This window comes from Podarcis erhardii, assembly GCF_964252035.2.
Source record: "Podarcis erhardii genome assembly, chromosome: 9".
In the NCBI taxonomy this organism is placed as follows: Eukaryota; Metazoa; Chordata; class Lepidosauria; order Squamata; family Lacertidae; genus Podarcis; species Podarcis erhardii.
The window spans coordinates 47,861,093-47,874,529 of record NC_138512.1 but is presented as its reverse complement, the minus strand read 5'-3'; the positions used below and the strand labels follow the sequence as shown (position 1 = coordinate 47,874,529).

The following is a 13,437-nucleotide window of genomic DNA, read 5'->3' as shown; positions in this document are numbered from 1 at the left end:
GTTTTTGATGGCTTGTGGTTCTAAAGCCTTCAAGAGTAGGATATGGATCACATACATATTTTTGATTTTATTTCATCTAACTCTAGTTTTATGTCATTTTCAGACAAATCCTATAATTATTTACCCATAAGTACATGAGAGCTGGACCATAAAGAAGGCTGATCACCGAAGAATTGATGCTTTTGAATTATTGTGCTGGAGGAGACTATTGAGAGTCCCATGGACTGCAAGAAGATCAAACCTATCCATTCTGAAGGAAATCAGCCCTGATTGCTCACTCGAAGGACAGATCCTGAAGCTGAGGCTCATGAGAAGAGAAGACTCCCTGGAAAAGACCCTGATTTTGGGAAAAATTGAGGGCACAAGGAGAAGGGGATGACAGAGGACGAGATGGTTGGATGGTGTTCTCGAGGCTACCAGCATGAGTTTGTCCAAGCTGTGGGAGGCGGTGAAGGACAGGAGTGCCTGGTGTGCTCTGGTCCATGGGGTCATGAAAAGTCGGACAAGACTAAACGACAACAAAAGTTCTCCTGTGTTCAGTGGGGCTTAATCCCTAGAAATTGTGCTAAGGGTCACAGCTATCCTATGCATGTTTACTGAGTTGTAAGGCTCATCTTATTCAACTGATCCTTATTCACAGATAAGTGTGCAGATGACTGCGTTCAGATTCTGTCAACTTCGGGTCTTTAGGAAAGGCAAGAAGACCTCAAATTTGCGTAAAACTGTTTTGGTAAAATAGATCAAGAAACAATATTTTCCATGAATAATTGTACCATATAAAAGAAAAGAAACCTCTTACACTTGTCTATATCAATATGTGTTCCACTGAAGAAATGGCACTTACTTCGGAGAAAATTTGCATAGGATTGTATATTATCATGTAAGACTTGCACATGTTTAAGAACAGAACTTTATTTCCTGATTTAGTCAACAGTGTGCATAAGACAACTAATTTACAGCAGCAAATATTGCTTTAGACAAGTGTTCATTAGCTACCACTATAATGTGGACTATCTCTTCTTTAAATGTTAATTTGTTCATTTACCCTTTTATGTCTCCTGAGTGGTGTGGCATCTTTTAATGGTGTTCACCTGACTTGTCCCATATGCTGGCACAGCCAATAAAATCCCACTGAATACCACTGGGTTTACTGATGAGTAAAAATGTCAGACTATGAAAATAAGATTATGGAGCATGATTGATTGTCGGAGCCAGCCGTCACAAATGGCACTTGTTTAGCATAAAATAAAGACACAGAGAGCCAGCAAATATTTTCATGGATGGAGGGCAGCTCATTCCACCTTCTTCACCCTCTCCGGTAACTTTTATTCTCCTTTGTTCTGTCCAGCCGCATGGCCGTTTGCCAATCTCATGTTACCTCATCCGGTCAAGGCTTGACACTCCCCTCTCCATATAAGGTAATCATTGCCCAGAGGAATGTCAGGGGGCAGCCTGCAGTATTTACAAGCCTCTGCCTTGGCTTTATGACTCCCACAATTGATAGAAAAAAGTTAACAGGAGTTGATACAGATTCAGATGTACGTTTAAAAAGTAAATATAGCTTCCAGAATGGTGCTGATTAATAACAAATATGGACTGAATGTTTACTTATTGTAAACTGTTTCCTAGACAGTGTTTGAGATATACAGAAATTCAAACATAGATTCCATAGATTGATTTGCATTGCCCTGCCCACCTCAGAGATCTGTAGTTTAAGGATATAAATTACACAACCATATCAGAGTTTTTATCCCTGGGGCAGGGATAACTGGATGTCATTTTGTGTCATTCAACTATACATTAACTGGTCTTTGGGCACATTTCTCCTTTCTGCATTAATACAGCAGATCCCTCAAAAGGGACATCAGAGATTTTAGTGCATGGAAATTATTATGGCATATGATACAAAATGAAATCATCTCTCTATCACCTGATCTTCTACAACTCACCTAATTATCCTACTTGACACTAAACTCTCTGATAATATCAAGTGTCATTCTTAGAAACCTTTAATAGAATAAAGAATTGGTATCTCTCATTCTCCCACTTCCAAAAAACGCCCCATCCACATCTGGCGCCATTGTTAAGATTAGTTTTATAAAAACTATTTTCAATCATTTCTAACTTTTCTCAACTACAGAAGCATCACAGGAGCTAAATATATACATTCGCTAACTGTGATGGCTTCAGTTTCAAAAGCAATGAGCACCAAGAAACTCTGCTAATGTCAACAGGAGCTGAAGACCTTGATCATTTGAAAAATACGGCCAATATATAGCTTCTAATGCCTGCAGTTTTCAAATATGAGCAAGTGTATTATCTGTGACTGTCATTTTCCCAAAGCCTCAACCATTGTCTTGTTCTGAAGAGATTATTGGCACCATGTTCTAGGTCTGGTGCAGAGATTGCAACATGTGAAAGGTACAAAAGCATAAATGTTCTGGAGTATCTATAGATTGCCATCTGTAGACACAGATTAAAACCTCAAAGTGGTATTCTACAGTAGTTACAGGCACACACCTGTGAGAAATTTCTTTATATGCTTTCTTCAAAGTAAGGACATCATTCTTTACAGGCCTACTTTGAAGGCAAAACTTTGCTGATTTCATGAGGACTGAGCCTGGTGCTCCATCAGCGACTTGTAAAAGATGGATTGCACATTTTTAAAAGGACACCCCAAAATAAGACAGCATTTTTGTTCTAATGAGTACATTGGCACTTACGTTTCTCTATGGGAAATAAGAATTTGATATAAAGCAAATTAAAGGCATGGAAGAAAGTGATCTATAACTGAGACTTCTGTGCTGTGAGGTTTCTGGTCTCATTTTCTTCCTGCCATTTAGCAAAAAGAAAATCTGACAGTTTTAACACATTTTGAGATCCCAAACTAAAATCAAAAGTAGCACATGCTCCATTTAAGAATATCATTGTTTGAAAAATGATGCTGCAAGGGCATTCAATAAAGAAATCAGTGGCTATATTGTGAAATTTAACCTGCCTATATAGGACTTGAAAAAATTGGTGCTTAGGATTTTGTGGACCTGTTAACTGAGAGGTTAGAATCTGTCTATGGCTTTGAATAAGATTGCTTGAATTGGGCTTGCAGAAGGTGCTGTTTCACAACAGAAAGAAGGCTGAAAGCAAACGGATGTGGTATGAAGTATAATTTCCCTGTATCTTTAAACAAACAAACAAACAAACCACCATCCTCTTCCTCAACATACATATTTTTCTTATAGAAATATGTGTATATCAGCCCCATCAGTTTAGGAAAAAGATTGTAGCTCAGTAATAGAACTGCTAATGTCCCAGGTTTAGTCCCCATCATCTCCAGCCAAGGTTGGGAGAAAACCCTTACTGAAATCCTGGAGAGCCATTGTTAGTCAGTGTAGACAATACTGAGCTAGACAGAGCAGTAGTCTGATTTAGAGTGAGACAGTGACCTTTGTTCCTATGTTTTTCCATTGGCCAGAATGGAGTCAATTAAGGATACTAGGTCTATAGAACCTATTAAGAGGTTAATTTGCCCTGCCTTGATCACCATACATCTTGTCCTCCTGGTTTCTGATGAGCGTGTCCTATGGCAAATGAAAACTTGAGGCAAAATCCTCTCCTGGGGAAACAGAAAAATAGTGAGATCTTTCTAAGTCCCATTTTATTGCTTTTTGGAACAAAAGAGCTTTGCTCATTTGCCTTCTTATGTGTCTGACATTTTGAGCTCGGTAGTTTGCCAGCCATTGGAACCAATGGAAAACAGAGAAGAGTGAATATTTTCTGTGAATTAGGGATGGGAGATAAACTCATTCCATTCACACTTCCGTTGCATTGCCTAAACCACTATTATGAACCATAACCCAGTTGTCCTTATAAATTTGCACTTTTGTAAATTTTGTGGTGAAGTTCTCCAAACAAACAACCAAGCTTATATATTCATGCACACAAAAATATGTATATTAGTAAAAACTGTACAAAAAATGGGATTATGCTAAGGAAAATTGCTTGCAAAAATATGCATATTAGAAGAAATGTGCATTAAAACAAGAACAACATTTTGTGTGGACTTTTGGGGGGGAGGGGTGATCATGAACTACCGTAATGCAGAAATGAGGCAGATTGAACATAAGGTTGTAAAAACGGTAAACAGAGAATAGGGTTGCCGTACATCTGCCATACATTTCCTGAACATATCCAGAATACAGTGTCTTGGCAGAAATTGGTAAAAAAATAAAATAAAAAAGTCCAGGGAAATTAAAAAACTTTGCCCCAAAATGCTAAACAACAAACTTGCAACTACAGCGGCAAGAATGTTACTTGCCCCAAAATGGAAAGATGAAAAAGTTGCTGGAAACCAGTTGCTGGAACCCACAGGAGGGAAGAGTGTTCTGTTGCTTAAATCCTGCTTGAGAGTTCCCCACAGGCATTTAGTTGGCCACTGTGAGAACCTATACAGTGGTACCTCAGGTTAAGTACTTAATTCATTCCGGAGGTCCGCTCTTAACCTGAAACTGTTCTTAACCTGAAGCACCACTTTAGCTAATGGGGCCTCCTGCTGCTGCCGCACCGCCGGAGCATAATTTCTGTTCTTATCCTGAAGCAAAGTTCTTAACCTGAAGCACTATTTCTGCGTTAGCGGAGTCTGTAACCTGAAGCGTATGTAACCTGAGGTACCACTGTACAACATAGGTGACTGGCCTGGTCTAGCAGGCTCTTGTTTACATTATTATGCTCTTAGCGGCAGTGATACTACACCAATTAGACACTACCATTTGGGTCACAGGGGCAATGAGAACAGAGACGGGGGGTTTAAGGGGGGCTTTGCTTGCCCCCTGCTACTCTGGCACCATCATTGGTCCCACAATACCAAAACTAGTGTTTCACTGGCACAGCTCACTGCCACTTTTGCACTAAGGTTAGCTACCGTCATACCTCATGTAACGTCCGCTTCATGTTACGTTCTTTCAGGTTATGTTCCGGGGCAAGCCAGAAGTACAGTACCAGAAATTGTTACTTCCCGGTTTACAGTGCACACCAGCCAGAAGCTTTGCTCACATGTTCCAGCTTCCCTACCTGCCACCCAACTAGCCAGCCATCGAGGGAGAGAGGGAATAGTTTGGCCACTGTAAATTACAAAAACTACAAAGGTAAAAAAAAGAAGTCAGTAATAGTGGGAAACAAGAAAAGGGTACAATAGTCTGTCCTCTCATCCCCCTCAAGCCTAGAAGCACCCCTGATACAAAGAAACTGAAATTGACCAATTCAGTCATCCCTACTGTGGATTTTCTCCTTACAGTCTATCAGTAAGGCCTCTTTTCTTTGGCACAGCCAATTTAAGTTAGGTCTGCGCAAACACAATAGATTGTGCCCAGCATAACACTAGTCAAAACTCATTAACTTCAACTGAATTTGTAACGAAAGCTACATGGAAAATAATGTTTTTGGAGTAGCAATAATTCTTAGCTGCTACTTAGGTTAGCCATGGTATTACCACTTCTTTATGCAAGTAATTGTGATAGACATTAAGGATATCTGATTTTACATTTGCTGGTGGTCATTTATGGGGCATTCAAATTTTAAAAATCAAGAGCATTGTGAGAAACCATCAAAACAATATATAGTGTTTTTATATTGAAATACAAGTACCAAATTGAAAACAACAATGATTCTCAACTGCAGTTGCATTTCCAACAAAACATCTCAGGGTGTGATTTACAATTAGCAACATCTTGAAAATGAGCCTTCCTTTTACATTTAAAACTGCAACCACTCAATCCATCAAGTCTTAAAATCTTGCTCTTGATTAATTGCATTCTCTTATGCCATTTCTCTCAAGAAGGCTTCATAAAATCAAGGCCACATTATTCAAAGCATTCTTCAAATGAGATGCATCCCCAGCTAGCCAATTCAATCACTACAGAGCTCGCAAACAGTAGGTGGTTTGTGTTTTTGCAAATTTGGGATTCATTACAGAGGCATTAGGATATAATTTACTATGACTTGGGCATGCTTTTCTACCTTCGCATCAGGATTCAGCTGCCTCACTCTGTGGACTAGCTGAGGGGATCTGGGGGTGTTGTGAACTAAGCACATCACACTAGGGAAAAAGAAGCTGTTTCACAGCAAATCACTCAAATTGATTAATAAGCTGCATTGATTGGCTCCTGAGCAGAGATGTCCAGTTGCTCTCCAGTGAGAAGATTAGGGTTTCTCAAAACAAAGTACATTGTGGAGAGAAGCCTCTACAGGCCTCAGTCAGTGTTGTTGGTAGAAACTGATTTTCCTACAAAGAGAAACAGCATTTCAAATACTGAGGTACCATCTGCATGTCATCAATGCAAAAACTGGAAACAGGAGCTATGAGCTGAACCATATCTGAACATTATATTGAACAGGTGACTTGTATTATTCTTTAAGATATATAAATAGATGCTGGCATTAGGAATGCAACAATTTGAAAGGAAAATCCAATTTTAATAATAAAATGTTGACCTAGGTAAGCATGGTAAGCATCAGAACTGAAGCCTTTTTATGAAAATTGGCAGAATTCTGCAGCACATAAGAGCATCTGTGCTTAAAAATATTACAGAATATAAATGGGTTTTTAGAATGCTACTCTCTTTGTAGAAAACAGAACAGCTTTAGAATATAGCTAGGTAGGACTTTTTCCTCCTGGAAATGTTCATAATGTTGCTTCAACTGCCCTAAGTGAATTACTGAGATATGCTGTGGGCACAAATATCACTTTCAAATGAAAAGCTCAAATGCTTGATATTTGGAGACAGAAAGGACACATTAAGTGCCTATTAAACCAAGATAAATGACTGGTTCAAAGAACATTCATTGTCATTCTCCATTTTCCTTGCAGGTCTTATCCGAATTCAAGGAGGACTGGAAATTCAAGGTGAAGCTTAAAAGTTCTCCTTTCTGTGTGAAGAAATGGTTTGAGGTTTGATGTCTAATGGTACTGAATATTTTAGAGAATTATTTTGGATGCAGGACTGTTCTCAGCAGTCTTGATCTCTTGTATGTGATCAATCCAAATACATTCCTTGAAGTTCTCTATGTTTCCTCATATCAGCTCAGCCTACAAGACTTTTGGTCTACAAGCTGAACACAGCCTAGTTACCATCCATAATATTCATGGGACTCAATAAACCTACTAGTTTTTACTTCCTATCTAGGACTGCAAAAAATAGGAGGGTTGCCAAATATCTAGCAGGCCATGATAGATTAAGCTTCAGGGTTATGCAATTCTGTCTTTTTCAGTTTTCAGACTATGCCACCTCAGGGCCAGAGACACTATGTAACCATCATAGGCCCCAATTCTAGGGGGCAGAGTCCATTTGCCCTCCCAATACTTTTCTTCTGGGGGCACAGCCCCCTCAATATTTTTTATCCCCCCACCTGCCTGCCTGCCTGCCTTGCTTCCTACAAACATGCAGACAGGTGAGCCAGTGGATGTGGTGCTCTCCCATGGCAGGGAAAAGCAACCTCCTCAGGGGACTTCACCCCTGAAACTACTGCAATGGTGGCCCAAGGGCTGAAGAGTGTGCCTGTCCAGCCGACCAAAGGAAGGAGGGAAGAAGGCAGAATGAGTGCCCCAACCATGCTGTCGATGCTCGCTGTGCCTGTCTGGGTGCATGACAGGCTAACCACCTCACCCCACCCCCCGACTGGAAAGGAGAATGGCACTGGCTCCCCTCAATGTTTTGCTCAAGTTGGTGCCACTGGTAAACATACTTTTCCAGACTCTGCTTATTGTTAAGGGTGTGCTGGTGGGACATCCCAGGAGCAAAAAACTGAAGTTCAGGCAAGAGGAACATAAGATATGAAACTGTCAGACCCATGGTCCTATGAGATCAGTATTGTCTATATTGTTTGACAGTGAATCCAGGTTTCAGATAAGAGTCTTTTGCATCCCTGCCTAGATATGCCAGGGGTTGAACTTGGCACCTTCTGCATGTTCTACCACTGTTAAGCCTTTCCCAGCTTTTCTGATGTATTATTAGAGTTCAAGGACACATTCCAGAAATAGTCAAGGAGGATGCCAAGCAGGTTAGGGGTGTTGCATGCGCAAAGGGTGCATAGCTGAGGAATGGGGTGTGGTATGGGTAATAATAATGATGCTATATTTGTTGCCTGCCCTTAACTAGGTGGTTCCAGAGTGGGTCATCCTCACCATACAATGAGAGATGAGGACCCCTGCATTAGTCCAAGTAGCAGATAATAATAATAATAATAATAATAATAATAATAATAATAATAATAATAATTTCATTTCTTATATCCTAACCAATCTGGGTGACTTCCAACAAGATACAGAGGGTCTGGGTGGAGAGACACATCAGACATTAAAAGCTTCCTGAAACAGGCCTGCTTTTAGATGTTGTTTAATTCTTTGACATCCGACAGAAGGGCATTCCACAGAGTGGGTGCAACTACCAAGAAGGCCCTCTGTCTGGTTCTCTGTAGCTTCACTTCTTACAATGAGGGAACTACTAGAGGGCCCTTTGAACTGGACCTCAGTAATCAGGCTGAACAGTGGGGGAAGAGACACACTTTCAGATATACAATCCGAAGCCATGTAGAGCTATAAAGGTCGACACCAACACTTTGAATTGTGCTTGGAAATGTACTGGGAGCCAATGTAGTTCTTTTAGGACTCATACTATATATTCCCAGCAGCTGCTCCCAGTCACCAGTCTGACAGCTGCATTCTGGATTAATTGTAGTTTCTGAGTCACCTTCAAAGATATCCCCATGTAGAGTGCATTTCTCTGGTCCAATCAGGAGATAACCAGAGCATGTACCACCCTGGCAAGAAAGTAGGCAGGAAGGTAGAGTCTCAGCCAACAAACAAGAATGGTCCATTGTCTGAAACAAGCAGTTTCTCTTCTTGAGAAGCTTGTCTTCTGATTCAAGGACCTCCCTAGATTTCCCAGAAGCAGGAACAGCAAAGGGTCAAGATGCTGTTTTTCTGATATTTATTTGCCTCAGTATCACAGCTTTGAACATTTGAGAGGAAGGAAAATGTTGTGTTCCGTATAGGCCATTCCTAATGGCTGCCATTCAGTCATGCCTTTAGGATAAGGGTTTGCTTCCATATGTCCTAACATGATTATCGCTTTGTAATGCTTTACAATGACATCTAGAACAGCCTCTAGCATTGCTTTCTAGTACTCGGTTAACTTTTATTCACCAACATTTAATCTTTTGGAAAGAAAGAAGGGAAAAAAATTGCCTCTTTTCTCAAAAGATGTATGCACATCTAAATTACAAAGTAAAACTTTTACTCTTCACTTTTTCCTGGTCTTATTTTGTTTGAAAAACTTATCCAGAGGGATAATCCACAGGGCTCCTTCTGCATTTTAGCCATTGCCTGATGATTCTGTGAGTTCCAACTGAAAAGCAATGGCACAAAATGCAATCCACATCTGACTGCATTTTTGCATCAGCCTCGCTGCAAATAGGAGATTCTGTGTGCAATTAAACATGTACAGCACACAGAGGAAGCAAAGGCAGATTTAAGGGGGGGTGTTTGGTTCAGCCATCATGGGGGGAAAGTTACAAGTGAGGCGCCACAGGTTTCTGTCCTGAGCCTGTTTTTATGTTTATAAATGACTTGGATGAAGGACTTGAGTGTTTGCTATCAAATTTTCAGATGACACCAGAGTGGGAGGGGTAGCTAATGTGGCAGAAGACACAATTGGGATTCAAACTGGCCTTAACAGAATGGAGAATTGTGCCCAAACTAACAAAATGAATTTCAATAGGGACAAATGTAAGGTTCTACACTTAGGCAGGATGAACCAGCTGCACAAATATAACATGGGGGGACATCTGGCTTACTAGCAGTACATGTGAAAAGGAGCTAGGGATCTACTGATTTCAGTGGGACTACTCAAAATATGACTTTGTTGGATGTAGCCTAGTATTCTTGTCATTGGTATTTTCTTTAAAACCATTGATTCATTTCAATTAAACTTCTATCAAGGTGGTTAACAATCAAGTGGGTACCCATAAACAGACTGGTTTCCATATGTTAGAAAGTATTTGTAGATCACTGTCTAGCCTGAGAGCAAAAGACAAATGAATAATGAATTTGAAAAATATGCATGCAAGCAGGGACAAGCTAGTGTGTCTGGTATGCAGAGAGTTTTGTTCTCTGTATTCAGAAAACCGGATAGAATTTTGCAGTTGAAGTGGAAGAGGTGTGGTCATGAAATACAAAGCCAGGAAGATTTCTATATGAAATACAAGTGGATTAAAAAAAAAAAATCTGCAATACCTTCAAGAGCAGTAATGACAACTGATACCCTAGAAAAGAAGGAAGTTACAGGAACCAGAGTCAACAATAGAATTACATTTTTTTAAGGGGGAAAAAAGAACCAATTACATAAAAACCTTCCACATAGTGAGCACGTAATTAGAACTGATGTCAGGCTTCCACGAAAGATTGTCAGAGAGATTTAACGATCTTCCTGAATGTAAGAATAATGATTAAAATAAAGAAAGAACAAGGAACACGAATTAACATGTTCCATTGGATTTTTTTTTTTTTTAGAAAAGACAAAAGAATCAAGGCTCTACCTCAGTTATGCCATAAGTTGGTGATCACTGGTTAAAAATAGAAATAAAAATGCTTATAACATCCTGATTTGCATTCCCTTCTGTCTGCTGATAGAATGTGAAAAAATAATAATAGAGCAACTGTTTTTATATAAAGTATGCAGCAAGGGCATGATATAACTCCCGGTGGAAAGACAACTATTGATTTCAGCAGGTTTGGAATGAGGCAAGTGTTAATCATCTTATATAACTGTGTCCACCCAGAGGAGAGACTTACTATTCTTCCTACAACATTTGAAATATTTCAGAAGACACTCCTCTATGTAATTCAAGTTGTCAGTATAAAAGTATCTAGCAACTTTGTAAAAAAGGCTGAACTTAGAGACAATGATGTGGCTTGTAACTACACACACACACACACACACACACACACACACACACCAAAAGGTGTTTATGTGGTGATGTGATGTGATGTGATGTGATGTGAGAGTGGAAAGTTTAATTAGAGACAGGATCATTCCATTCAAACATGTGAAAAGAAATTATCCTGGTTATGAAATGAAATGATTGACATTTTCTGAAGTGAATTTTTATTTTCCCCCATAGCAATGTAACCTTGATCCCACGTTAAGTGTTTCCTTCATTTCCTGCCACTGACATGGAAAGTTCTTTGGAAACAACTATGCATGCTTTGTGGAATAGAAACTTTCAGAAAATAAAATAATTTATCCATCTCCTAATGGCTTGACAAGGTTGGATCAGCTAAAGGAGTTATAGAGAAGGTTTAATTATGTAGCTGTGATAACAGTCCAGTTAAAACTGACTAGCAAAATTAACTGATCAGCCAGCTTTGTTCAGATTGCCTTACATTTAAAAAAATTAATGAGACTAATCCATATAGAAGATCCACATATGGTTACCTCTACCACAATGTAATCTTATGAAGCTTAGCCATGCAGTTTTGATGACTGATCATCACAGACCTACGATGTGTAATCACAGATTCATCACATACACTCTTCACTCCCAAATACAGTCCATACTACATAAAATTATATATACCCTGTTACCTTTCTGAATTTTCTTTGGCCCTATTTATACATTATCCCAACCATCAGGTTGCTGACCTGCACAGCTAAGCACTTGTGTTAAAAAATGCCCATATAACCAGAGGCACAAGGTTGCCCCCAAGCTCGGGGGGTGCCTGGCGTGAATCACATGCATGTGATGTTGCACACAGTGGAGGAGTCTGAGCTGCTCTGGAGGAGCTGGCCACTGGACTTGCGATACACGACATGTGCAGGGCTGCCTCAAGAATGAGCCTCATGGTTACAATGAACCTCAGTTTCATACAAGCCACTTCACACAAGCAACCAGTTAATGTTTGCTATTTGAACAGGCCAGATACCATCCCACTGGGATAACAAGTACATGTGGCCTTTAACATGTAGGATTACTGAAATTCACATTTCATGACCATAGGTTCCTTCTACTACTTCACTGAAAAATTATTCTGTATCTTTCTAGGCTGTTCTCCATCAGTTAAGAAAAGAAAAGAAACTTTAAAAAGAGAGGGGAGAAATTGTGGTGAAACATCCAAAGGAGTGGTTTTTTTTATTGCTCAAGATGACTGAGCAGTTTTGTGAGTGTACTTTCATTCTACAAATCATCTCTCCAGTGGTCTGCTTTCCGCAGCCGTCCCAGGTATCTGCATTTCCTAAAAATCCCATTACATCCTCAGCTGGGCTTTCCTGTAATCAGAGTTCTCCCATCCAACTGACCGCTGTTCATTGCTTGCTTTTGTTTTGTTTTAAGAAAAGTATTTTTAGGGTTTTTTAAAGGGAAGTAAGAACTTCACTTAAAAACAAAACCAGTAAGTACAAGGATATAAGGTGCTAAGTAGTCAGCCCCAATAACCTCCCACATTTCAATTAAAGCCTGTGGGGAAGCATCATGAGGTAATTTCTCTCATGGGGCTTTTTCCAATCAGGAAATGAGGGCAGCCAGGGAGGCTGCAGAGTGCTGGATAACTGTTTAATGGAAAGAAAAACCTACACACTGCCCTTGGCTATCTCAGGATGATAAAGTTAAACTCAATGCTAAAAACATTCTAAATTTGCCCTGTGAATGGAACATAGACAAAGAGAAGTCTCTTTCATGGGAGAATAAAGCTTTTTTACAAATTGGAAGACAGGTTTCAGCCCAACCCCTTCAATGAAGTCCTGTAAAAAATGTTCATGTGCTTTAAAGTATTTTAAACTTCTGGTTCTCTTTTCAACAGGCCTTGTTTGCTTTCCTTCTAGTATGATGGGCTATTTACCCTTTTAAATCACCCCAAATATATGCTGCATTGCATATTTAGAAGCAATCATTGCTTTAAAGACAAATGTCCTGGCTATGGAGAACAAGCCTGTGCTAGTTACCAGATATTAACTAACTGGAACTGCCTGGAAAATAGACCCTCTAGAAGCTATGATTTTATGTACCCTGCAGGAAATTGCTTTACAGAAGCTCGTATTTTTAGAAATCCCTCCAGATTATTTTCTTTAATGGCAGCCACTACATTCACATTTATTAGCACATTCTAAATCAAATCTAGAGCCGAAGTTTATTTGTGAGACTTTTTCCTGCTGTTTGCAATTACCTCTCTGAGCTAAAGTCAATGTTATATCAGCAAGCATCTGTAGATTTTAAAATAAATGCCATCAATTGTTTCTTGCACTTCTGTGGTTTTCTTTTTTTTGTAATCCATCCAACCAATCAAGCATCCAAAAGTGGAGAGCTGTTTAAATATGCACTGAAGATGCCATTGCATACTCAGCCATAAATGCTTAAAGAGAAAATGATGCTAACCAGCGAAACACAGGAATA

The 13,437-nt window shown here is 39.6% G+C and overlaps 1 long non-coding RNA gene across 3 annotated transcripts in view; it reads left to right on the top strand.

The window, feature by feature from the left end:
• LOC309349841 overlaps positions 1-13,437 on the top strand; it is a 153,839-nt gene that overhangs the window by 57,072 nt on the left and 83,330 nt on the right. The window contains exons 2-3 of one of the 3 annotated variants that reach the window (XR_014160212.1): positions 6,863-6,898; positions 12,094-12,270. This is a non-coding gene — a long non-coding RNA (uncharacterized lncRNA). Of the gene's footprint in view, positions 1-6,862; positions 7,056-12,093; positions 12,271-13,437 lie in introns of those variants that run through there. The other 2 variants (XR_014160213.1, XR_014160214.1) reach the window with 2 other exon arrangements.